Genomic DNA, 23,325 nt, shown 5'->3' on the forward strand with positions numbered 1-23,325 from the left:
CCATGAATTTTTAAAATTTTTAATTTTTATTGAGTTTATTGGGGTGACATTGGTAAAAAAAAAAAATCATACAGGTATCAGGTGTGCGGTTCTATGACACATCATCTGTGTGCTGTATTGTGTTCCCCACCCAAGTCAGGTCTCCTCATTCACATTGTCCCCTTTATCCCTCCCACCTCCCCCCTCCTTTCCCTCTGTAGTCACCGTGCCGTGGTCTGTGTCTATGAATGTGTGTTTTTCCCATGCTTAATCCCTTCACCTTTCTCACCAGCGGCCCCCCACCCCCCAATAGCTGTCAGCACGTGGGCATGAGTTCCCACCGTGGCACAGAGAGGGAGTGAGGTTTCGTGGCAGACGGGGCTAGGGCAGCTGTGTGCGGGACAGGCTCCGGTCCTCTGAGAGCCCATTTTGTCTGTCCTCGGCCTGTCCCCGGAGCTTTGGGACAAATGCTGGGAAGGGATGAAACCTCCAGAGAGAGGCTGGGCTTTCTGCTGACCACGGAGCTGTGTGCTGGAGAGACCCGCTAAGGACAAAGCAAATGGAATGTGACCATATCTGGGCTCTGAGCGGAGGGAGCAGCTCATCCCAGTTGTACTGATTACCCAGAGGGCATTGTGCAATGCGGAGCGAGATTGGGTCTTAATTAACGTCTGTTGTGAGGGCTCCAGGATGAATAGCTCTGCTGAGGGCAGGCCATAGTCTGCTTCCTGGGCTGGGAGGTGAAGGAAAAGGTACGTTTGGGACTCGGTCAGTGGCTGGTCAGCCTGGATCACAAAGCCTGTCCCAGGCAGTATTGGGAGAACAGGTGACAACCGGTTACTTCTGGGCCATGGAAGGCTCCGGGGGCCTCTCGAGAGGTCTGGTAGTTCCTGGCACATGGGGAGGAGCCAGCCTGCCTGGCTGTGACTGTGAGGAGCCACATCTCCCCAGGGCGGGCACAACCTCCAAGATGGTGTGCACCTTGGCCCTCCAATTCCTTATCCACAGTCCGTTCTCGAAAAAAACAGCCAACACGGCAGCTCCCAGTGGCCAGGATTGCAACACCGAATGTGTTTGTTCCCCGTGTTTGTGAAATACCTCAGAGGCACCGTTCCAGTCCCACCTGACTAGTTTTCTGATTGCCACACAGCCTGGCTCCATCTGCCAATACTCCGCCGGGGCTGGCTGGTCAGAGATCTGGAGATGTTTGAGGATTCAGGATTTCAGAGACCTCATTTCTGTCTTCCTGGGTGAGGAGGTTCTTACCTTCCCGAAGCTTCTGACTGTCACCTGTCGAACTTGGAGGCAACTCTGGTGTCCTGGAGCAAGTTGTGTGACCTTGGGCCAGTCATTTGACCTCTCCGAGCTCTTAATTCCTTCAACTGCAGAGCAAGTATAACCATTCCTGTCAGGCACACCAGCCAGGAGGCCAGGGGACCAGCTCCCTCACTAGGCTTCCTGCCCCAAAGGTTACTAACAGCAAAGTTGACCTCAGATTTCTGAGTGATTAAAATTCAATCTGCACTCAAGTCTTGCAAATGAATTACCATCAGTCTTTGACTGAGTGCAGGAAGAAGAGGCCTGGCTAATCTATAACGTAATGGAGACTGAGAAGCCCCTGGAAATTGGCTCAAGAATATGGTCTGTAGCTCTTACTCAGCCAAAAGAAGGGGCTGTGAGAGGCATGTGACCTTATACATCATGTCCTTCATTGATCTCCTTCAAGGAAGGGGGAAACCTGGAACTGAGGAGAAGAGTTAATAGTTAGTGGGCTTCTATTAACTGCCAAGTACTGGATAGCTATTGTTGTGTTGGCTGTTGTCATTTTTTTTTTTTTAAATTGAACTATCTAAGGAAAAAGAGCTTAGTGTCCCTGACTAAATAGGTATTGCATGTTTGAAAGATTTTTGCAGCACACCGGTTGAAACCTGCTGCTCAAGGAGCTAGGACACAGGAGATAACTGAGACCCAGCATGGTGACATGACTTGCTCAAGGTCATACAGCTGGTAGGTGGCCGATCAAGATAAGATCTCACCTTTTTCTGAGGCTGATTTCAGGGTTGTTTTCTTTCTGGGATGTTGCACAGTCACACAAATATGCACATGTCTGTACATACACATAAATGCATCCACACTCACATGCACATACCCGTATGCCCACTCACATCATGAAATGCACAGATTCTCACACTTGCACTCATGCTCTCTCTCTCACACACACACACACACACACAGCATTCAAGCACACAAACATATTATAGATATGTATATACTTGCACATGGATTAGCACACAGCATTCCATTCATTGGGAAGATTTTTTTTTTTTAAACTGTTGGAATCTCTGAATATCTCAGCTCAGAAATGTTACAGATACAATCTCAAAGATTTCATTCTTTTTGTTTTCTTTTCCCCCCTCTCTCCTTCCCTGTGCTCTCTACCTTTTCCTCTTCTACATTCCGGGAGTAGACTTCTCTTCTTGCTTTCTCCAGACACAAAATCTTAGGGAATTATTAAGATCACTGGGCTCAGGTGGGGAGACTCAACGAGAAAGCAAAGCCTCTCTGTAAAGTACCAAAGGTACCAAAGGCTGTTCAGACTTTGCTAAGATCTCTCAAACAAGGAGCCGCTGGCACCAGCATGCCCTGAACTTATCAATTCCCTTTCCACCCAGTCCTCTGTCTTCCTGCCAGGGAAGGGGGGGGGGGGGCGGCATGTTCAAGTTCACGCGAATCCTTGCAGCTGTGTCCCCAGCCCCAGTTCCTACCTCTCCTGCTCTCTCCTGTAGGTGCCAAGTGCCTGGGAAGGCCTCTTCCAAGTGTTTCATCACGCCTTGGGGTGGGGGTGCCTGGACTTCTGTTTCAACACTTTGCTTCCACCTGGCATCTCATTTGCCAGCTAATAGGTGAAGTAACTCCTCCCAGTGACTGGTGTCCAAGGCAAGAAGCTGTGTTCTAGGCTGTACGGGGTGGGTGGAGGCTTCATCTCAAGCCTGACTTGTCCTTTAGAGATCCCCTGGAAGCAGGCTGGGGTACCGAGTTTAGCTCGGCTCATCCTTGTAGGAAATTCATCCTTGTAGGAAACTCCTCAGAACATTTCATCATCCAGGCAGCTGAACATGGGGTGGTAGAATTGGATTAACTTTGGCAACTCTCATGTCCCAATCCCTGAAAAGTGCCAAGAGAGTCACCTTACCCAACTCAACTATTTTCCTGTGGTAACAGGGATCTCTCTTCAGATACCAAAACACCTTTGCCTTGAAAGGACCTCGGAAGCGTGCTTAGGGATTCACTTGGACTTTTGGAGTCCAGGTTCAAGCATTGATGCTCTCCATGGCCATTAGGCTGTGTTGCCAAATTGGGATGAGTTTGTTGGAGGTGGGCTGTTGAGTTCAAGCACGCATGAGTGACTCAGAAATAACAGCTGTCCTAGGGGGCGGCAGAGTGTGCAGATAGCCCAGGAGTGGTTTTAGCAGCATGTGCTTTTTCTGGGGCAAACTTGCTGTCTCAACGCCCCTGGCAACCCCCCCCCCCCAACACACACACACACACACACACACGCACACGCACACGCACACACACGCACACCAGAGAAGTTTAAATGGGAAGGTGGAAATAGGAGATGCAGTACAAATGCTGGAAGAGAACACTGCCCAGAGGGAAAGGGAGCTGAGCACCCAGGTGCCTCATGGGTGTGGGGCCAGACTGGGATTGCTCAGTGATAAAGACATGGAATTCCGAAGGTGGGGTTCTCTTGGGCACTTAGCTGATAGTTTTACATGGTGATTGCCAATGATCAATGTCTTCTCTTGTAACAGGGCTGAAAAATAGCACTCAGGGCCCAGGGCTCAAGCACAGTTCCCCTCTCTGGTATCACCTCTCAGACCCTTAGGGGTAGCGAGTGCTCCACCCGTGTAGGAAAGGGAGGGAAAGGGCTACCTGTATATGATGCTGTGTCATGTTCAAAACCCTTTGCAGTGACTCAGCCCCTTTTGGTGGCTGAGCTCCCTTTCAGGCATGTGACCCCTCACCTTCCTTATCTAGGAGCCCAGTTTTGTGTCTAACAGAGTCAGGCCTGGATGAGCTGTCTTCTAGCAGGAGAGGCAAAATTTACACACACAGGGAGTCACCACAAACCAGTGTGTTGACTGAAGCGTCACGATGTTCAGACAACACAGCCCAAGGTGGCCATTGAGAGGATCGTCCCCTTCTGCTAATGCAGTGTTTCCCAAAGTGTGGTAGGCTTACCCCCAGGGGTACGGGAAGAGTTTGGTGGGGGTACGCATTGCACCAGAGTTTGGTGGGGATATGCACTGCACCGTGCTTAGCTGCGCCTAATTCTACATTCTCATGAGTATGAGGGGTACTCAGAGTTATGAAAATTATAGAAGGGGTACACATATGTCAAAAGTTTGGGACACACTGCATTAGAGGGAAGCCTTCTCGGTGCAAGAGGGATTCAGGGGGTTTGGGAGTGAAGAGAGGAGGCTGGTCTGGGCAGAGAACACAGCACAAAGTTAAAGGACAGCTCAAGGCTTGCACACTCATTCATTTGTTCATTTTCTCTCATTCACCTAATAAAGACTCACGAATCCTGCTCTGTGCCAGGCACTGCCCAGCCATGGGGAGCAGGGCTGTGAAAAGGTCCAGTTTACAAAGCTGTGCAGAAGCCAGATAATGAACAAATATCATAAAAGCACCAGGTGGAGACAGAGTGTCACGGGCAGTGGAACAGGCAGGAGGAGGGTCAGTGAGGTCTGGACCCTAAAAGACAAGGGTCAGCTTGGAAATGGAACAGGGAGGATAGGAGGAGTGACAAGTGTTTTAAGCATGAAGTTCAGGGACACAGAGAGCCTGGCTTTTGCAAGATCCTTGAAGAAGTCTTGTGCGGTGGAGTGTCGGGAATCTACGGCAGGGGCGAAGTGGGGCGGAGGGAGGGGCGATGTGGGTGGGTGAAGCCAGGAAGAAACCACACAGAACCTTATGGTAAGGATTTTGGACTTCATCTACCGCAGTCTAAGTAAGAGATACTATTGCCTTGAATTAAGGCTCAGGTAGTGTGGAGTACAAACTTGGCCACTTGGTGAATTACTTAGAAGGGGAATGTTCTACTCACCTGAGATATTCCTCATGGTTGTTTCTAGTGCTGCCCTTGTGATGCGCTCTGTGCAGACCCCAGGTGCTTATGGAGGAGGCTAAGGCTCACCTGGGAACCCTCCGTGAGGCCCTCTTCTCCCCAGTTGTACCTTCTTCCCCCCATAGCCCTTTCACATGGTCCTTATCCTGCCCAAAGCCCCAGTTATCCCAAGGAGCCTGCTGCTCCCCTTCCCTCTGCCTAAACCCCCCACTTCAGCCCTCAATCTAACCCCTTCTATTGGCATCAAGAGCCAGGGCCCTCTCAGCCTGCTTTTCCTCTTCCTGGCTGGGCAGCCTATGAATCTTCAGTCCTGAGTTCATGGCTGGGACTGTAAATGCTGCTGTCCATCATTATAGTCATGGCATATGAGGCCCTCACTTCTACCTCTCCTCTGAACTCACCATTACCCCCATCACATCGGACCCTTTCCCAGGCCTGAAGCATTTTGCTCCTGCTGATCCCTTTGCCTGCAATGCCCTTCCTTCCCCAGGCCTATCTCAGGTCTGTTCCTCCTGGGAATCTTCCCAATGGTAGGTTCTTCCTTCTACCTCCCCAGCACTTGGGGGCATTGCTTTATTATAATACTTACTAGTGGCCCGGTGCATGAAATTTGTGCAGGGTGAGGGTGTCCCTCAGTCTAGCCTGCACCCTCTCCAATTTGGAACCCCTTGAGGGCAGACAGACATCCCTCTCACAATCCAGGACTGCTAGCTCCCAACTGCTCGCCTGCCTGCCTTCCTGATTACCCTTAACTGCTTCTGTCTGCCAGCCTGATCACCCCTAACTACTTCCCTGCCAGCCTGATTGATGTCTAACTGCTCCCCTGCCAGCCTGTTTGCCCCCAACCTCCCTCCTCTGCCGGCCTGGTCACCCCTAACTATCCTCCCCTGCAGGCTTGATTGCCCTCAACTGCCCTCGCTTGCAGGCCTGGTGCCTAACAACTGCCCTCCCCTGCTGGCCATCTTGTGGTGGCCATCTTGTGTCCACATGGGTGCAGGATCTTTGACCACATAGGGACAGCCATCTTGTGTGTTGGAGTGATGTTCAATTTGTATATTACTCTTTTATTAGATAGGATAGAGGCCTGGTGCATGGATGGGGGCCAGCTGGTTTTCCCTGAAGGGTGTCTCGGATCAGGGTTGGGGCTCCCTTTGGGTGTGGGGTGGCCTGGGCAAAGGGCAAGTGGTGGTTTTCAAGCCAGTCACACCCCCAGGTGACCCAAGCAGAGGCCCTGGTATCTGGGGTTTATTTATCTTCTATAATTGAAACTTTGTAGCCTGAAGTGGAGCCAGGCCTTTTGCTCACTCTGTGGTGGCAGCTATTTCTGTTGGGATTTATTTATCTTCTATAATTGAAACTTTGTAGCCTTAAGCGGAGGCCTGAGCCGGCCAGGGTGTGTGGAAAGTTTGGCTTCCTCCATCTTTGGGGAAACTCAAACCTCCCTCCTGCTCTCTCCCTGGCTGCAGGATTGGGTTAATTTGCATACTCGCTCCTGATGGGTTTGTGGGTGTGGCTTATGGATGTGCCCTACTCAGAGCTAGTTGGGTGAATGAATGAAACAGCCTCTGTGCTTTTCTGCTCAAAGGCAAAGACTGTGTCTAACTAATCTTCATTTCCTCAGTGCCTGGCACCCAGCAGGAGCTCCCTCAATTCTTGCCCTTGATTGAGGCACAGATAAGGCAGGTGTAGTCAGGGACATGAAGCAAGGAAAGGCATGAAGGGCCAAGGAGATGAGGAATTTGGACAGTGAGACCAGGGACCAAGAGATGATGGCAGACCTCTGTGGGAAGGTCTCAGGGCTGGAGTGCTGAGGTGTTAGCGGGGCGAGTGGTTCACATTCTCTTCTCTGGGCTGGGCTGGATCCTTGTCTGGTCATGTGGGAGGGAGAAGAACCCCCCACCCCCCACCCAAGCCTGAAGGGGAGTATTAACAAGTTAGAATGACTTGAGGAATATTTCATTGGCTTAGCTGTTAATAATAAAAATGAAATTATATTAAAAATACAACCCTGTGTGGGTTGCAGGACTGGTTAGCGATTCCTCATGCAGTTGGATGAGTGCCCCTATAATTGAAGCAGGTAATGACCATGGTAATAACACCCCAGCTCTGTTTATGGTCTCTTTCTTCTGAGGAGCTCAAAGCACTTTCTCTTCCTATCTCATCTCTCTCCCCAACTTCCCAGGGAAGTGGGTCTTTTTTATGCCCGTTTCTCAGGTGTCTGTGTGCTATGACTCACTCTTTGGCTCTGGTGCTCGCCTCCTGATCCCCTCCCCCCCCTCCCCCACCCCTACCCCTTGGCCTAGGTGGGGCCCATGCACTTCTCTCCTCCCTGAGCTCTGGACCTCGAGTACCCCATTTCCTGAGTGACTGAAAAGCTTGGCTCACTGTGAAGGGAGCTCCGCAGGACCAAGGGGAGCTGAGGCACCATGGGGAGTGGAGGAATGGGGGCAGATGAGTAGGAGAAGGAGAAAGGCCTGCAGAGAACGTGAGGGGTGCAAAGAAGGTAGAACATTAGACTCTCAGCATCCTGAGGGCAGGGAATGCATCCTGTTTATCTTCCTGGACCAACCACAGTGTGTGGCCTGTTGCATGACAGATGGAAGTACCCATGGTATCATTCAAGACCCAGCTCAATCATCACCGCTTTCCAGAAGCTTTCCTTGGTTCCTCGCGGTGTCCCCACCACACTACCACTGGACTCTCAAAGCCCTTGGAGCCTCTGTTTGTCCTTCCCAGGCAGCTTTGTGTTAGAGTTAACTGTTCACGTGTGGGCCACCCTCATTCTAGTATCGGCTCCTAGGCCAGGCATGAGTCAGACTCAGCCCATCGCCTTAGGGTCTGTTAGCACAAGGCTCTCACACAGAAGGATGTGCCTAGAGGGGTATAGGCCAGGCTTGATGTTGAAATTAGAAAGACCCAGATTCCAACCCTGGTACTGCCTCTTATCAGCTGCACAGTTTGGGAAGCCCCCTGACCTCTTGGAGTTCCCCCTTCCTCATCACAGAGTGGAGCTGTGAAAGCCCACACTTTGGGTTGTAGCAAGGTTAACCACAGTGACACTGCTTAGCACCTAGTAGGTCTAGCTCAGTATTCTTTGCCTGTGATTAATTTTAGATTTGGTGATTCCTAGCCCTGGCTCTACATCAGAACCACCCTTTGAGGAATAGACAAGCCTGGAACCTTCCCCTTCTCTCCCAAAATTCTGAGCCCATAAGTTTCAGGCAGTGGTCAGCAAACTCATTAGTCAACAGAGCCAAACATCAACAGTACAATGATTGAAATTCCTTTTGAGAGTCAAATTTTTTAAACTTAAACTTCTTCTAATGCCACTTCTTCAAAATAGACTTGACCAGGCCGTGGTATTTTGTGGGAAAGCCACATTCAAGGGGCCAAAGAGCTTCATGTGGCTCACGAGCCACAGGTTGCCAACCACGGGTAAGGCCAAGGCATCTGCCTTTTGAAACAGCTTCCCTGGCTCTTCTAATGTTGAGGGTCTTAATTGTTGTCAAATGAAACATATGATTGAATTCAAAATGGTACAAAAGTCCTTGAGTTCTCTGGTTTCTAGGGTTCAATTCAAAAGGAGCAGTAAAATCTCATGGATAAAATAATAAATATTCCCTTCTTGATGGAACCTCAGGTAATAGAGATTGCCTTTAGCCTTGACCAGTCCTGGCAATGGTGAGAAAGAGGGATGTCTTTGATCATTGGGTGTCCCTACATTTTTTCATGGCCGAGGAAGCAGATGAGGGAAGTAGTAGGGCAGGTTGTGATTCTTTACTGGATGCTGACCCAATGAGGAGGCCTAGCTGGGTGGCAGCTTGAGGGTCACCCTTCCATGGTGTGGGACAATGGGCACTGAGCAGGGCCACAGAGCCAGTTCCTGGACAAGTTGGACAAGATCTGCTTTCTTTGCAGGAACTTGGGAGGGTGGGCTCAATGATTTTTCAACACATGTTTCTAAACTCCAGGTCCAGGGCTCCTTCTATTACATTGTATAGGTGAGGTTCCTGGATCTCTACCCTGGGAGCTCAGCCATTGATTTGTGGCCGATGGGTAACAGGATGCTCAGGGAGCACAGAGGAAGAAAAGAGCTCCAGAGAAAGTTTGTGGAGGACGTGACATGTGAGCCAGGCTATTGAGGTGAAGACGATGGAGAAGGCAGTTGTATTCACTTTTTCATCTCCCACTCATTTCTGCAACTCTCTACCCATTGCAGTCTGGCTTCTTTGACAACATGAAGGTCATTGGCGACTGTCAGAGTGGCAAATCCAATAAGTACATCATAGCCTTCCTTTTTACTAATGTGGGGGTCACATTTGACCTTGAGCTCATTTCTCCACTGACTCCAGCTTCTCCCCATGCACTCCTCCCCCCCACACATAGTCCCTCTCTTCTGATCTCATTTTTCTTCTGTGACCTCATCCTTCCTGTTATCTATAAATCTACCATCCATCCTCCAATCTGTTTATTCTATCTATTTATCTATCTATCTATCTATCTATCTATCTATCTATCATCTATCACCTTCATCATCTTTGAAATTAAGGAGAGTTTAATAAAGGCACAGTTTATGACAGTATGGAAGGACTAAGGGAATCCAACAGGAAATAGTGTGTCACTCTAAGATGAATAATCTCTGGGAGCCATTACCAGTCCTAGGCTTGAAGGCCAAGAGGTTATTAAAACCCAGAGTACACCTCTAAAAGAGACTTCCTGTTAGCAGCTTCAACAGAAAGACACAGCCAACCAGAGGCATAAATACTCCTGGCTCTCCCCTCGCATGCACTTCAGAAGGTCAGCTTCATGCCTGTGATACTCTGGTGTTGCCCAACTGTGCTATCTGAGCTCCCTGATCCTGTCCTCTACACTCCCACCCGAGGACTCTTCTCTGCTCCAATTCCTGGTGCACCCAAATTGCTACCTTGGGCCGAGACTTCTCTCCTGTCCACCTGAACACCAGCTATGCACTGACTGGACATCTCGGGCTGTCCTCAAGCGCAGTACATCTGCAGTGGGACTCATGGCCTTCCTCCGAACTGTGGGTCTTATACAGTTCCTGGGTGTGTGAATGGCCTTCCTGAGCCCTTCCCCTCCTTTCCTCTCCACTTTCCTCACCAAGACCTGTCGAATCCATACCCAGACACTTGACAGAAGCAGTCCCTTCTTCATCCCACTCCCACTCCCTTTCCTTCAGTCCTTCCCCTCTCTCCTTGGATTGTGAAAATTGCTCCCTAATTAACCCCCTGGGTCCCATCTCACATCTTTGTTGTAGGGCCTGCTAGTCACCCTTGAAGGTCCATTCTCTTTCTCTTCTTAGATCAAGAATCACAACTTTTTAGTTAGGTACTTAGCCAGTGACCTAGATGACAACACTTGTCAGCCTCTTGTGTAGCTAATGACCACATGCCTAAGTGCTGGCCAAGAAGTTTCCTTAAAGCAGGGCGAGTGCACTCTTTTGCTGCTGCTCTATTCTGCCACCTGGAACATGAATATGATGGCTGAAGCTCTAACAGTCACCTGGGTCCATTAGAGAATGGCCTTCCACAGTTTGAAGAATTCCTTTCACAAAATAAAGCCATAAATCACTATTTCTGGATTTTTTTCAATGTAAGCAGCGAAAGAATTCTAACTTGATTAAGCCACTATTATTTTTTTATTTGCAATGAAACAAAATTCTCACCAGGGCACTTTGGACCCAGGGGATTGCTGCAGATGTTTTTGTGCCCACAACTTCACTCACGCCACCTGATTCCAGCACAGCTGTGAGGACAGTTCATGCATGTTGTGAGCATCCTATTTTAAACATCAGGGCTTGTTCAAAACCACAGAAGTCCATCATCTCCTGCCCAAGGGCAAGCTGGAGGAGTGACAGGAAAGGGTGAGTTAATGCTTCCTGAAGGAAACTCTCAGGCTATGGGGACCGAACTTTGGAGACAATATGAAATTCATTAATAGTGACCCAAAGGGTCCCCAGCAACGTGAGACCTAGCTGCCCACAGAGGTAACCAACGCAGCAACACACTCTTAAATGTCTTCCCCACAATCCCTAACTCTCCTCTCTCCGTCCCTGCCGCTTCCTGAGGTCACCTCTCAAGTCAACCACCTCCATCTAGTTATGTTCTTGTCTCAGGCTCTGCTGCTGGGGGAACCCACAGGGTTCTCTCCAAAACGTGGCTCTATTTATGCCCTTCCCCACCCCAAAGTCCATCGTTAGCCTGTTAACTACACTTTCTTGGCCTGGCCCACATGGCCCTGCCGGCTCCGGTCACCTGCTTCCTCGCAGCCCTGTCCCTCGCCTCATGGCCCCCTCTATGCCCTTTGCTCTGGTCATGACCCATCACCAGCAGTTTCACGCCCTGGTGCCTTCTCACCGACTGGAACAGCCCTCACTGGCCCCCATTGCAGAGGCTCAGGTGTTTTTCACCATTCTCCTCACATGCCCCGTCTTCTGGGAAGCCCTCCCTGACCTCTCCATGTTCAACTGGAGCTGCCCTTGTCCACGGTCTCATTCTTATTTCACCCAGAGCTCACACCATCTAATTAGCTTTCTTTCCTCTTGATTCTATGCTTCTTTCTAGAATAGAGACTGCACACACCCTTTGCCAGGTCAACTACAGAGCAGGGTCAGAGTGAAATCTTGGTGTTTGTTGAATGGCAGTGTGAGTGGGGACAGGGCCAGATGAAAAGCCCAGAGATGGGCATGTGCATGGTGTATTCTTAGACTGAGAAGTGGTTCGCACCCTGAGATCCCTCTCTGTAGCTTCCCTTTTCTGTAAAATTTGGTCTCCTGCCCTTTCAGGCTCAGTGCCTACCACCTGTCCTCCTGCTCAGAGCTTTAACCACACACAGCCGTTAGCCTAACATGCATGTGACTGCTCAGCCTTTACCTGAATTACTCCCTCCCCCCACTTTCAGCCCGCTAGTTATGACCCCTGCCCTTCCAGGCTGTATCTAGTACACCTGCACCCCTAAGTCGTTTCCTGCCAGAATCTGTGCCTTGTACACTGTGGTTTCTTAAGAAAGCTTGTCATCCTTGGGTTGGCTGTGTTGGGTAGGTGGGAGGTATGTCCATATTTATGTATGTATGTATGTATGTATGTATGTATATTTTAAACAAAAATTTTACATAAGGCTTAATGTATTCTAGGTACTCTTCTTCATGCTGTACACATATCAACTAATTTAATATATGTATAATTCTATAAGAAGGGCCTTGCTATTGCCCCCATTTTACAGATTATAAAACTGACACACAGAGAGGCTAAGTAACTTTTTCTGAAGTCGTACCACTAGAAAGTGCTAGGAGAATGATTTGAGCTTGCTCAGTCTGGCCCCAGGCCCATGCTCCTAACTGAGAGCCAAGGTGGGACACAGGCGGAGGCCGCCCACTGTCATGCTGTGGAGGTTGGCTGTTCTGTTGCAGGCCTGGGGCCTTGCTCACGTGGCCCCGATGGTCTGGTCACTCAAGAAGAGCTTTGAGTTCTGACAGCATGGACGCAATGAGGGTGGCTCTGGAGAGGGCTGGACTGTAAAGGGCTGTGGGGCAGGGGGTGAGGGGGCTACTCCGCAGACCCCCACGGTTCTCAGCTTCTTGTAGGCCCTTGACCAACCAAAGCAGAGCATGCGCGGTGGTGAGAATCCGTTCTTACTGACACTCTGCACTGAAAAGAGAAAGTCAGCTGCTTGGTATTTCAGTCAACTTCTCCTTCTGGGAGCTCCGAAGCTGACCATGGTGGCGAGGGCAGCCTGCAGGAACCCTGAAGGTGGCCGGGAACAGCTCTAGAGGCTGGACTTTGGGTGAGGCATGGGCTTTGGGTGAGGCATGGGTATTAGTCCTGCCATCATAGAGCAAGGGAGAGGGAGGAGACTTCCTGGCAGGAGATCTGCTCCTGGCTCCCATTAGCTTACCTTCTGCTCTGCCTTAGGGGTGAAGGGGTGCTCAGAAGAGCAAAGATGGTATTTGCTAATGGATCTGGGGTCACAGGAAGAACTCTGGACTGGTAGCCAGGAATTCTGACTTAATTTGCTGGTTGATTTTAATGGTGAGCCATTTTGCATCTGTGGGCCTCAGTTTCCCCATTTGTGAAGTGCAAAGGCTGGGCGGGATGCTTCTGATCTTTAATAATTATAGCTACATGTAGATTACCTTGGGGAGCAAAAGGAAGGAGGGAAATAGGAGTGTGTAATGGCCTGAATTGTGTCCCCTTAAATTGACAGGTTGAAGTCTTAACCCCAAGTACCTTAGAATGTGGCCGTATTTGAAGATACGGTCTTAATTATCTTTGAAGAGGTAATTAAGGTTAAATGAGGTCCTTGGGGTGGGCCCTAATCCAAATGACTGGTGTTCTGGTAAGGAGAGGAGAATAGGACCCAGCCACACACACAGAGGGATAATCATATGACACTGCAAGCCAAGGAGACAGGCCTCAGAGGAAATCTACTTGCTGACACCTTGATCTTGGACTTCCAGCATTCAGAATTGTGAGAGCTGTACGATTTTATAAGGAGAGTCTTGTATCAAACCACTCAGTCTGTAGTGCTGTTGCTATGATACAGGATGACACCATGGGCTAATCCAATGACAATGTCCCTAGCTGTGGTACCTTGGTTCCCATGGGGTCAGGCTACACTAAACATGAAGGGAGTGCCAGGAGGACAAGAGTCAGTCTAGGTCACCTTAGATAACATGTGTTGATCCTGCTGTGTGGTCATCAGGGTTAGGGCTTAGTCCTCTAGCCATCAAGGAGACAAACATACCAGGAGGTGCTGCTTTCCCCGAGGGAGCCCTGCAGTGATGAAACAGATGCACCACGCAGACACAGGAAGTCCATGGTGACTTCACAGAGAAGACGCTTTGAAAGGTCAGCTGTGATGGTCACCAATCAGAATGAGGGAAGAGCTTCTCAAGCAAAGGGATAAGCATGCAAAAGGCACAGAGGAACACATGATTCCATGAGGGGAGTGAGATACGGTGCTGGAAAGCAGGGCCGGGCTGGATCAGACAGGCCCATCTGTGGAGGTGGGCTTTCAGCCTGGGCTGGTGAGCCTGTGGAATGTTAGCAGGAGGATGACTATACATTTCAGCATCAGAGGATAGAAGTTACAAGTATGGGGCTCAGGAGCTGGGCCCCCAGGGGTGCTTACTAGCTAGGTGACCCTGGGCAGGTTACTCAACCTCTTGGAACCTCGGGGTTCACCTGGGGGAAAATGATGGTGATAATAGTACGTACCTGATAGGTTGCCACAAAGATTGAACACCTGCGACAGGATTTGAACGGTGCCTGGCATGTGGATGGCTCTTTATTCACTGGCTGTCTGCTCTGCCTCCTGTCACACCTGCCCCCACCCATTGTGGCTGAAACCATTATTTCATCAAGCCTCTCGGTTTGTGCAGTGGAGACTGAGGTCAGCGTAGGAAACCAGTCATCACAAAGTGGAACTGAGAGGTTCCGAGAGGCTCCTGGAAATGCAAGGAGAACTTGCCAGGTTGCGTCTCTATAGGGTTCCAGGAGGCCCGGCCCTCCGCGGGGAACACTCCGAGGCCTCGTAGGTCTGTGACACAGGCGGGGGGAGGAACCGAAAAGGGGACCTGAAAGATGTTTTCTCAGAAGTGGGCAGAGAGGGCAGCAGGGGAGGGGGCAGTGCTGGAGCCCCATTGGGCAGAGTCACCGCGGTCAGGGCTGGGAGGGCCTGGGAAGTTATCTGACCGGTAGCCCTGGGCTAGCCTTGGCCTGAGACCTGCTTTGTTTAACTTTAGGGTATTGGATAAGAAGACATGATGTGAAGAGTTACCATCTTTTTTTTTTTTTTTCCTAAATAAGGTTTAAAGTGTATTTTTAAATTATTGTTGATATACAATGTTATATCAGTTTCAGGTGTACAACTCAGGGATTGGCCATTTATGTCCCGTACCAAGTGATCGCCGCATTAAGACCACCTGACACCATATATAGTTATTACAATATTACTTACCATCTATTTTTAATTCAGGGCCTATTTTGAGACCTTTCACCCATTTTGCCCTGCCCTCACTACTAGCCTCTGGCAATCACCAATCTGTTCTCTGTATCTGTGAGCTTTTTAAATTTTTTTAAAATTAAAATTTTTTTATTTTATTTTATTGATTTTTTACAGAGAGGAAGGGAGAGAGATAGAGAGCTAGAAACGTCGATGAGAGGGAAACATTGACCACCTGCCTCCTGCACACCCTTTACTGGGGATGTGCCCGCAACCAATGTACATGCCCTTGACCGGAATCGAACCTGGGACCTTCCAGTCTACAGACCGACGCTCTAAAGGCTGAGCCAAACTGGTTTCGGCTTTGTGAGCTTTTATTTCTAATTTTTTTGGGGGGTTGAGTCCATAAGTAAGATCACACTGTATAGGTCTTTCTCTGTCTGACTGCCCTTAGCATAATGCCCTCAGGGTCCACCCGTGTTGTTTGGCAAATGGCAAGTCTAGCTTCTGGTGAAAATCAGGAAATCTGATTATGTTCAGATTCTCTGTAGTAGCGTTCCCAGGTGGCAACTGTCAGCAGGAATTGAAAGGTAACCATTCCCACATTAGGCCCTTTAGCTCAGTAGTCGGCAAACTCATTAGTCAACAGAGCCAAATATCCACAGTACAACGATTGAAATTTATTTTGAGAGCCAAATTTTTTAAACATAAACTTCTTCTAATGCCACTTCTTCAAAATAGACTCTCCCAGGCCATGGTACTTTGTGGAAGAGCCACACTCAAGGGGCCAAAGAGCCGCATGTGGCTTGCGAGCCGCAGTTTGCCGACCACTGCCTTAGCTCATTTTAGTTCCCTGGATGTCCCAGTTGGTATTTGCATGCCAATGACCAAATCTAGGCCAATATTCTCATGTTAGAGATGGGGAAACTGAGGCCCAGAATGGGGATGTGACTCACTCAATTTTGTTCACGTGAGTGACCAAGCTTGGAGGGGACCCCAGACCTTCTGACACTGAGCCCCACGGGCCACACCTCCTCCTTCCTGTGCCTCGGTGCCCTGGTGCGAAGGGCAGAAGAACAAGGGGACCTGGTCTACTTGCAGCTTTAGTCAATCATAATTTGAGTAATAACAGCAACCACCTATTAAGGATACAAAATAACAGGGCTCCACACATATAATCCTCATGACAAACGTAGAAAGTATTATCATCCCAATTTTTCAGATGAGGAAACTGAGGCTCAGAAAGGTTAAAAAGTTTGCCTAAGGTCACCAGCCACTGTGGAGTGAAGCTGGGACTTGAACCATGGACTAGCACCGTGGTCGGCAAACTGCGGCTCGTGAGCCACATGGCCCTTGAGTGTGGCTCTTCCACAAAATACCACGGCCTGGGCGAGTCTATTTTGAATAAGTGTCATTAGAAGAAGTTTAAGTTTAAAAAATTTGGCTCTCAAAAGAAATTTCAATTGTTGTACTGTTGATATTTGGCTCTGTTGACTAATGAGTTTGCTGACCACTGGTCTAGCTGATGCTAAAGCTTTGTGGAAGGCCTATATGAGTTGAGTGTCAGGTTAGAGTCTCACAGTGCAGATCTTGGAAAGTTCCAGAGACCACAGTCTGAGTGGTTTGCCAATGGTCAATTTGGACAGTTGAGGACATGTCAGGGGAGATTTCAAGTTGTTGAAATCAACTTGTCCCATGAGCTGCATGGCAGAGGGGTTACTTGGTCCTCTCCCTGACACTCCCTACCCCTCCCTCTCAGGCATTCCTTGTCATGGGAAGACGCCCCTGCCCCCAGCATCCCCAGGCTGGGCTAAGGGCCCCAGCTGAGGGCTCCCCAGCTCCGGGAGCTGGCCTTGAACACTGCAGTTGTCACGTGGTGGTGAGGCTTCCTTGGGTCTGTTTCCCTCTGTAGATCATCTGCTCTCTGAGGCCAGAGACCCTGCTTCATTTAGATCTGTATCTCCATCCATAGCACGGTGTTGGACTCCCCATGGGCACAATGACCACTTGTCTGTGAATGACTGGATGGATGGACGATGAAGGAACCATTCCTCCTCTCTGGGCTTGGTTTGCTGGGATTTGAATCGAGGCTGCAAATTGAGCGCCTCGAACAAATATTTACCCTCCCTGGGCCTCGGTTTCTGCGTCTATCAAATGCAGATGGTAATCATGTTTGGATGTCAGGCTTTATTGTTAGACTTGATATATTACCCATAAAGTACTTAGCACAGCTTCTCACACTGTGTTGTCTAATACAGTAGCACACTAGTCACATGTGGCCGTTAAAATGAACTAAGCTTAAAAATTCAGTTCATCAGTTGCACTAGCCACACATCCGGAGCACAGCAGTCACAGGTGATAGTGGCTGCTCCATTGGGCATCACAGCGAACATTTCCTTCACCTCAGACCCTTCTGTTGAACAGAGCTGGTCTAGAACCTGGTAAATTACTGCCGTTCTTACTGTCACTGCCGCTGTCTCTCAGCTCGAGGTGGAACAGGATGCCAGAGCGCTCTTCAGCATCGAAGGGGAGACCTGCACGCGCCCTCTTCCTGCAATGCCCCCTTCCTCGCCACCATCACCTGGTGGCATTCCCTGTGTGCTGTGTGCTGATGCTTGGACGGCAGGCTTTCAGATGCCTCCCTGGGCTAGCCCAGCCCGAGAGCCCTCCCCTCCTGCATGAGGCTGTGCTCCCTTCATGGGCTGGGCCTGGCTTTTATTCATCTTTGTGTCCCCGGTGCCTGGCATTTGGCAAACACTCAAAAGTAAATTTGTTGGGGAATGAAGGAGCTGTGTCTAAAGGTTTCCAAGGATCTAAGACGGCGCTTTTGCTCAGCTTTGTGGCTGCGTCAAAGGGGTTCCCGGATGACTTATAGCACATGTGTCAAACACAAGGCCCGCGGGCCAAATCCGTCCCGCCAGGCCTTGCAATGTGGCCCGCACCGCGCTGTCATCACTGCACTCCGCTGCGTTTCCATCACAATGACAGTTTATGACTGTTCAGTAAACCATTCGGCACGCGATTTAGGCTGGATTTTAGATTTTGGCCCCTTCTCTGATTGAGTTCGACACCCCTAACTTATAGTGTGGCCAGGAGACATGGGCACAGGAAATAGCAGCAGGATGAGTGGCCTTTGTGGATGATGGTGCCACCAGGGAAGTGACAGGAAGCACAGGGTGAGTGGCAAAGCGAAGGTGGGCGGATGTTTCAGGATTAAAGGAAGAAATGCCTTGTGCACGGGAGACACACAAGGCCTCCTCGGGGCTGAAAGCAGAGGCGGAGGTTCCAGCGGAGCCTGGTGGGGGTGGGACAAGCCACAGGCATGACGTAGTTTCTGTTACACGTCCCTGTTCATCCTCATGTTTGTCCTGGGCTGATGGGGCCTGGGGAAATGAAAGTTCATCAGAATCAAGTACCTTTAGTCTGTAACTTTAAAGACTCTCTGGTTTGGCTTCTCTCATCGCTGGGGATTATTTCTTTTATGGGCGTGTTTCCTCTGCCAAGTCTGCATTGTATCAAGGAGACGTGGGCCCGGACATTGAGGTAAACTGTTATATTTAACTTGCTGTAATCAGGCTGTCTCCTTTAATCAACCCACAGATCCGGAGGCCCAGTTAAGGGGGGAGATGTGTCTTTTGCTCCTTACAGTCAATAGAAGCCACCACTACCCCGGATCCATCCCATTCAAATCTTTACCCCGGCTTAAAAAACACACCCTGAGAATCTCTCCTGGTCCACTCCCCTGGACGCCAGGGTAAACCCAAGCCTCCATCAGGGTCCACATGGCCCCGTGGTGTCTGGCCCTGCTGTCTGTCCACTTTCAGCTCCCACCCTCACCTTTCCACTCCCCACCTCCCACCAGCTCCATTCAACTTTCTGTTTTCCTAACTGCCCAGCTCTTCATCACCACTGGGCCTTTGCGCATGCTCTTTCCACTTCCTGATTCATTGTGCCCCTACCGTGTCCTCTGGCCAACTTCTGTTTCTTTGTGAGGCCTCAGTTTAGATGTCATTTCTCTAAACCTGCCCCATCCCATCCTGGGACTCCCACAGTGAGCTGGCCTACACCTGCCACCTGAGGCCCTGACCCCTGTCCAGACTGTAAGCTCTGAGCAGTGACTATCTTATTCATGATCATCACTCAGTGTCCAGAGGCATGGAGGGTGCTTGGTAATACTTGTCTGATGACTCAAAATGTGAACTAACGAATGTCGTCAAATTCATCAGCCAATCTCCGATGACTGATCTGACCATCTTGATGCCGTTTAAGTTGGATGTTGAAATGACTTACTCATCACAGTTTATTCATTTACTTTTCAGAAAGGATAAAATGAGTGGCTCTGCGTTCTTTTGCTTTTACAGCATAGAGGTTAATGGCGTGGACTTTAGAACCAGACTGCCTGGATACAAATTCCAGCTCTGCCACTCGGAGGCTGTGCGAGGTCTGGCCAATTACTTAATTGTTGTTTGCCCCAGTTTCCTCATCGCTAAGATGGGAATAAGAATGATACTTGTTTAGAGAGGTTGTTGTGAAGATTAAATCAGTTTATATTTGTGAAGAGCTTAGAATAGCCCCTAACACGCAAATGTACCATGTAAAATTTGTTAAAGAAAATCAAGAATAAACCTCATAAACAGTAGGGAGGTCTCTTAGACGGTAACCTCTTCTTGGAGTGAAGATTTGGCATGTCCCCAGCACAAGGCAAACTCATGACCAAAGTAAAGTTCACTTTCAGCATGGGACAGTCTGTTCCTACCCATCCCAGCCTCAGTGGGGTCTCAGTCCATTTGTAATTCCCAGAAATCTCATCTTCACCTCCTCCATCGAGCAACTGCTTTCAGGTCTGCTGGGAGACCAATTCATACTATAGTGTAAATGACTATTGGGGTTTCATGTGCCTCCTCTCCACAATTACCATCTTAACATGAAGTGTTCCAGTTCCAGGAATGCAGGAGGGCAGAGGGCCCATGTTGTACATGCTGACAGTTATACATGCTGAGTGCAGCTGACCTTGGTCAGCCTATGTATCAAATTTCCCAAAGTAAAGAAGGAATCAAGAGAGGAAGGGTTAGACCTATGGAGCTTAACATTGCAAACCTTGGAGACCCATTCGGGGGAGAGAGGAAAAGGTACCTCCGGGCATCTAGTAACAACAGATGCATTTAAAATAAGTCAGAATCCTGGTTAGCCCACACTGCAACTCCAAGGTTCTGGAGCCCTCAGATGCCACGTGACCCAACCTCAAAGGAGAGCTGTGGTTTCAGGTCAGAGTGGCAGCAGCCAATGATTTAAAAAGCAGAGCTTAGTGTGGGACCAGTGGCAGGAGGATGCCTGGAGCCCATAAATGGCACCATTGTTTGAACTACATGCAACCAAAGGAAAAAAAGCAGGAAAATAAAGAAAACCAAACCACTTAAAAGATTCAGGACAATATCCCTTGCAAAAAAAAAAAAAAAAAAAAAAAAAAAAAAAAAATTTAAAGAAAAAAATGCAACCTGAAGCCAATGATGCAAACAGGAAAACAGTGTCTAGGCCTGCTCTGAGGGCAGACGGCAGCCTCTTGGATTTCAGCATCAGCTGGTTGTTGCACAAACAAGGTGACCTCTGGCTGGAGGCGGCCTACTTTGTAACAGCCACTCCTCCGAGGGCCTTTCAGTGTCCACAGTGTCCAGTCTAGAAGGACCCTTCGATTTGGCAGTGCTGGGTGACAGACAGTGCGCTGTCATCCCGCCTCCGCTATTCCTCATGGTGACCCGCCCAGGGTGGCATGAATTACTAGGTCCATTTTAAGGAAAGGGTAGCACTGACATGGGACTTTTTTTTCTTTTTTTCTTCCCCACTTGGCCAAATAAGTGCAGAAGGGAAGAAAAGAGGAAGTCATCCTGACCTTGAGGAGGACTGAGAGCCTGGATAGTAATGTCACTGGAGCCTGTTGGGTGTGGAGCAAAAGAGTGTGAACTCAACTCCCAGGTCCACATCCTATTAGCACTGTGGCCTTGGGCAAGTCACCGACCATTTCTGAGCCTTTGCTTCCTCATCTGTACAATAGCAGGACCTGCCTTGTGAGGTTGTGGTGGGGGCTAAATGAGTTATGGGCATGCAAAATGTTTACAGCCACTCCTGGCAAAACACAGTGTTAGCTCTTATAGCTACACCCTTTAACACAAACTCTTTCATTCTTGGTTTTATGATGAGGGGAGGGTTATTTTTATTCCCATTTTACAGATGATGAAATGAGATGCAGACGCTAAGTTATTTGTAAAGAAACAGAGCTGCGGCTTAGCCTAGGGCTTCCAATGCTAAACCCTCATTGCTTTGGGCTTGCCATGTTGGCTCCCTGTGCCAGAGTTCTCGCACTTTCCTGCTGTGGTGGACCCCAGAAGCCTTGTCCGGAGGTGCACCAGGCCCAACACTGAGCAGAATCGTGACCAGGGTATCAGAATATCTAGACTTCTCTTTCTACCCTGGTCTCTATATTAGTAGGAGCCTCCAACCCCCCTCTCAGGAGCTCAGTCTCTTCTGCACTTGCCTTGTACACCTGCTCCAATGGATGTGAACTTGTTTCCAATGACTACTCAATATTAACCACCCCCTCGGCATGCAGGAGGCTGTGGCACTGGGCCAGGTGAGAACTGACAGTGCCTTGGGCCAGGGTGGAGGTAGTGGTGATGGGGATAGAAGGAAATGAGGGCCCGTAGGAGGTCAAATAGACTGTTTCATCACTAGTACTAGTCACTGGAGATATAAAGATGAATAAGACATAGAAATCCATCTCTAAGGGGCTTATGGTCTGAAAGTAGGGAGGCATGCATGTAACAAATATGTATAAACAAGTGCCACGGCTATGGTGGAATAATTGGAAAGGACCACAGCTCTTTGGCCTGTGCTATCCCCATGCCCTTTTTGATGTGACTTCCTGGATCCTCTATTGAGAGGCCAAGGCTATTTTCCTACTTCTTGGATCTGAGCTGGTTTTGTGATATGCTTTCTCAATAAAATGTGATGGGAGTGATAGTGTGCCAGTTTTGAGCCTCGGCCTCAACTGGCCTTGTGTGCTACCACCACCTCTAGGAACTTTGCAGAATTTCTAGTAAAACAAATCTCCTTGATGATGAGAGACACATGGCCTAGTCATCTCTGTCACCTTCTCTTATAGCAGGCCAACTATCAAGTATGCAAATAAGCATCTTAGACCAGCTAACCCCCAGGCATCTGGCCAATGACCACAGATGCATGTGTGAGTCAGCCAAGATCAGCAGAGCCCGGCCCAGATGAGCAGATTAATTCAGCTAACTCATAGACTCACGAGCCATGATAAAGACTTACTGCTCAAAGCATGGATTGACAAGCTACGGCCTGTGGTCCAGCAAGCTGCCTATTTTTTTTAACTAAAATTTTACAGTTATGCTCATTTAAATTATAAATTATACAGTTCTGCCCACTTATGCATTATTTATAGTTTCTTTTGAGCTACAAAGACAGAGGTGAATAGTTACAACAGAGACCGTAGGAACCACAAAGCTCAAAATAGTTACAATCTGGCCTTTTAAGAAAATGTTTTCTGACTGCTGGCTTGAAGCCATTGAGTTGGGAGTGGTTTGTTAGACAGCGATAACTAACTGATATATAGGTGCTGGGACAATGGGGCCAGCAGGAGCCAAAGGAAGGCTTGATTAGTTCTCTACTACCTATGACATGAAGTACTTGAGAGAGGCTCTGTAGAGGAAGTGATGCTAAATGTGTCTTGAGCCAAGTGCAGTCTTAGGCTCAGAGGAAAACGATGAGGAAATCAAGGATCAGAATGATTGAGACCAGGCCAAAGTAACATGGCAGGTCTCCTGGTTCCTGTTCAGAGACGTTCCCCTTGTTCAAGTAGCAATTTAACCTTTTGGGTAAGAGGGCCATGGGCCAGACAGAGCTGAGTTTGAATTCCACCTCTACCATTTAAGAAGCTGGGTGACTGTGGGCAACTTAATTTCTCTGTACTTAGTTTCTTCTTCCATGAAATGGGGAAAATAATGCTGATCTCATAGAGTTGTTATTAAATTAAATGAGATGGTGGGCACAGATTCTGCCAAATACAGATTATAAAAAAAAGCTGTAGAGATAAAGACAGCTTAGAAATCTTTGCCATGGGACTTTACATTTTAACTAGGATGCGAGATTTCAGCTAAAGAAATGTTGTTCTATTGATGGAGTTTCTGGAGGCCTATACCTCATGGACCATCTGCTTCCATGATGGGATCATCTCC

At 48.9% G+C, this 23,325-nt stretch overlaps 1 long non-coding RNA gene across 1 annotated transcript in view; it reads left to right on the plus strand.

Annotated features, from left to right (window-relative positions):
- Positions 1 to 442: 442 nt before the first annotated feature.
- The window catches only part of LOC123652318, a 32,326-nt gene continuing 9,443 nt past the window's right edge, over positions 443 to 23,325 (plus strand). Inside the window, exon 1 of the long non-coding RNA XR_006741595.1 lies at positions 443 to 1,986. This is a non-coding gene — a long non-coding RNA (uncharacterized LOC123652318). The remainder of the gene's footprint in view (positions 1,987 to 23,325) is intronic.

The sequence above is a fragment of the Pipistrellus kuhlii genome, unplaced genomic scaffold (genome assembly GCF_014108245.1).
Source record: "Pipistrellus kuhlii isolate mPipKuh1 unplaced genomic scaffold, mPipKuh1.p scaffold_m20_p_14, whole genome shotgun sequence".
NCBI lineage: Eukaryota > Metazoa > Chordata > Mammalia > Chiroptera > Vespertilionidae > Pipistrellus > Pipistrellus kuhlii.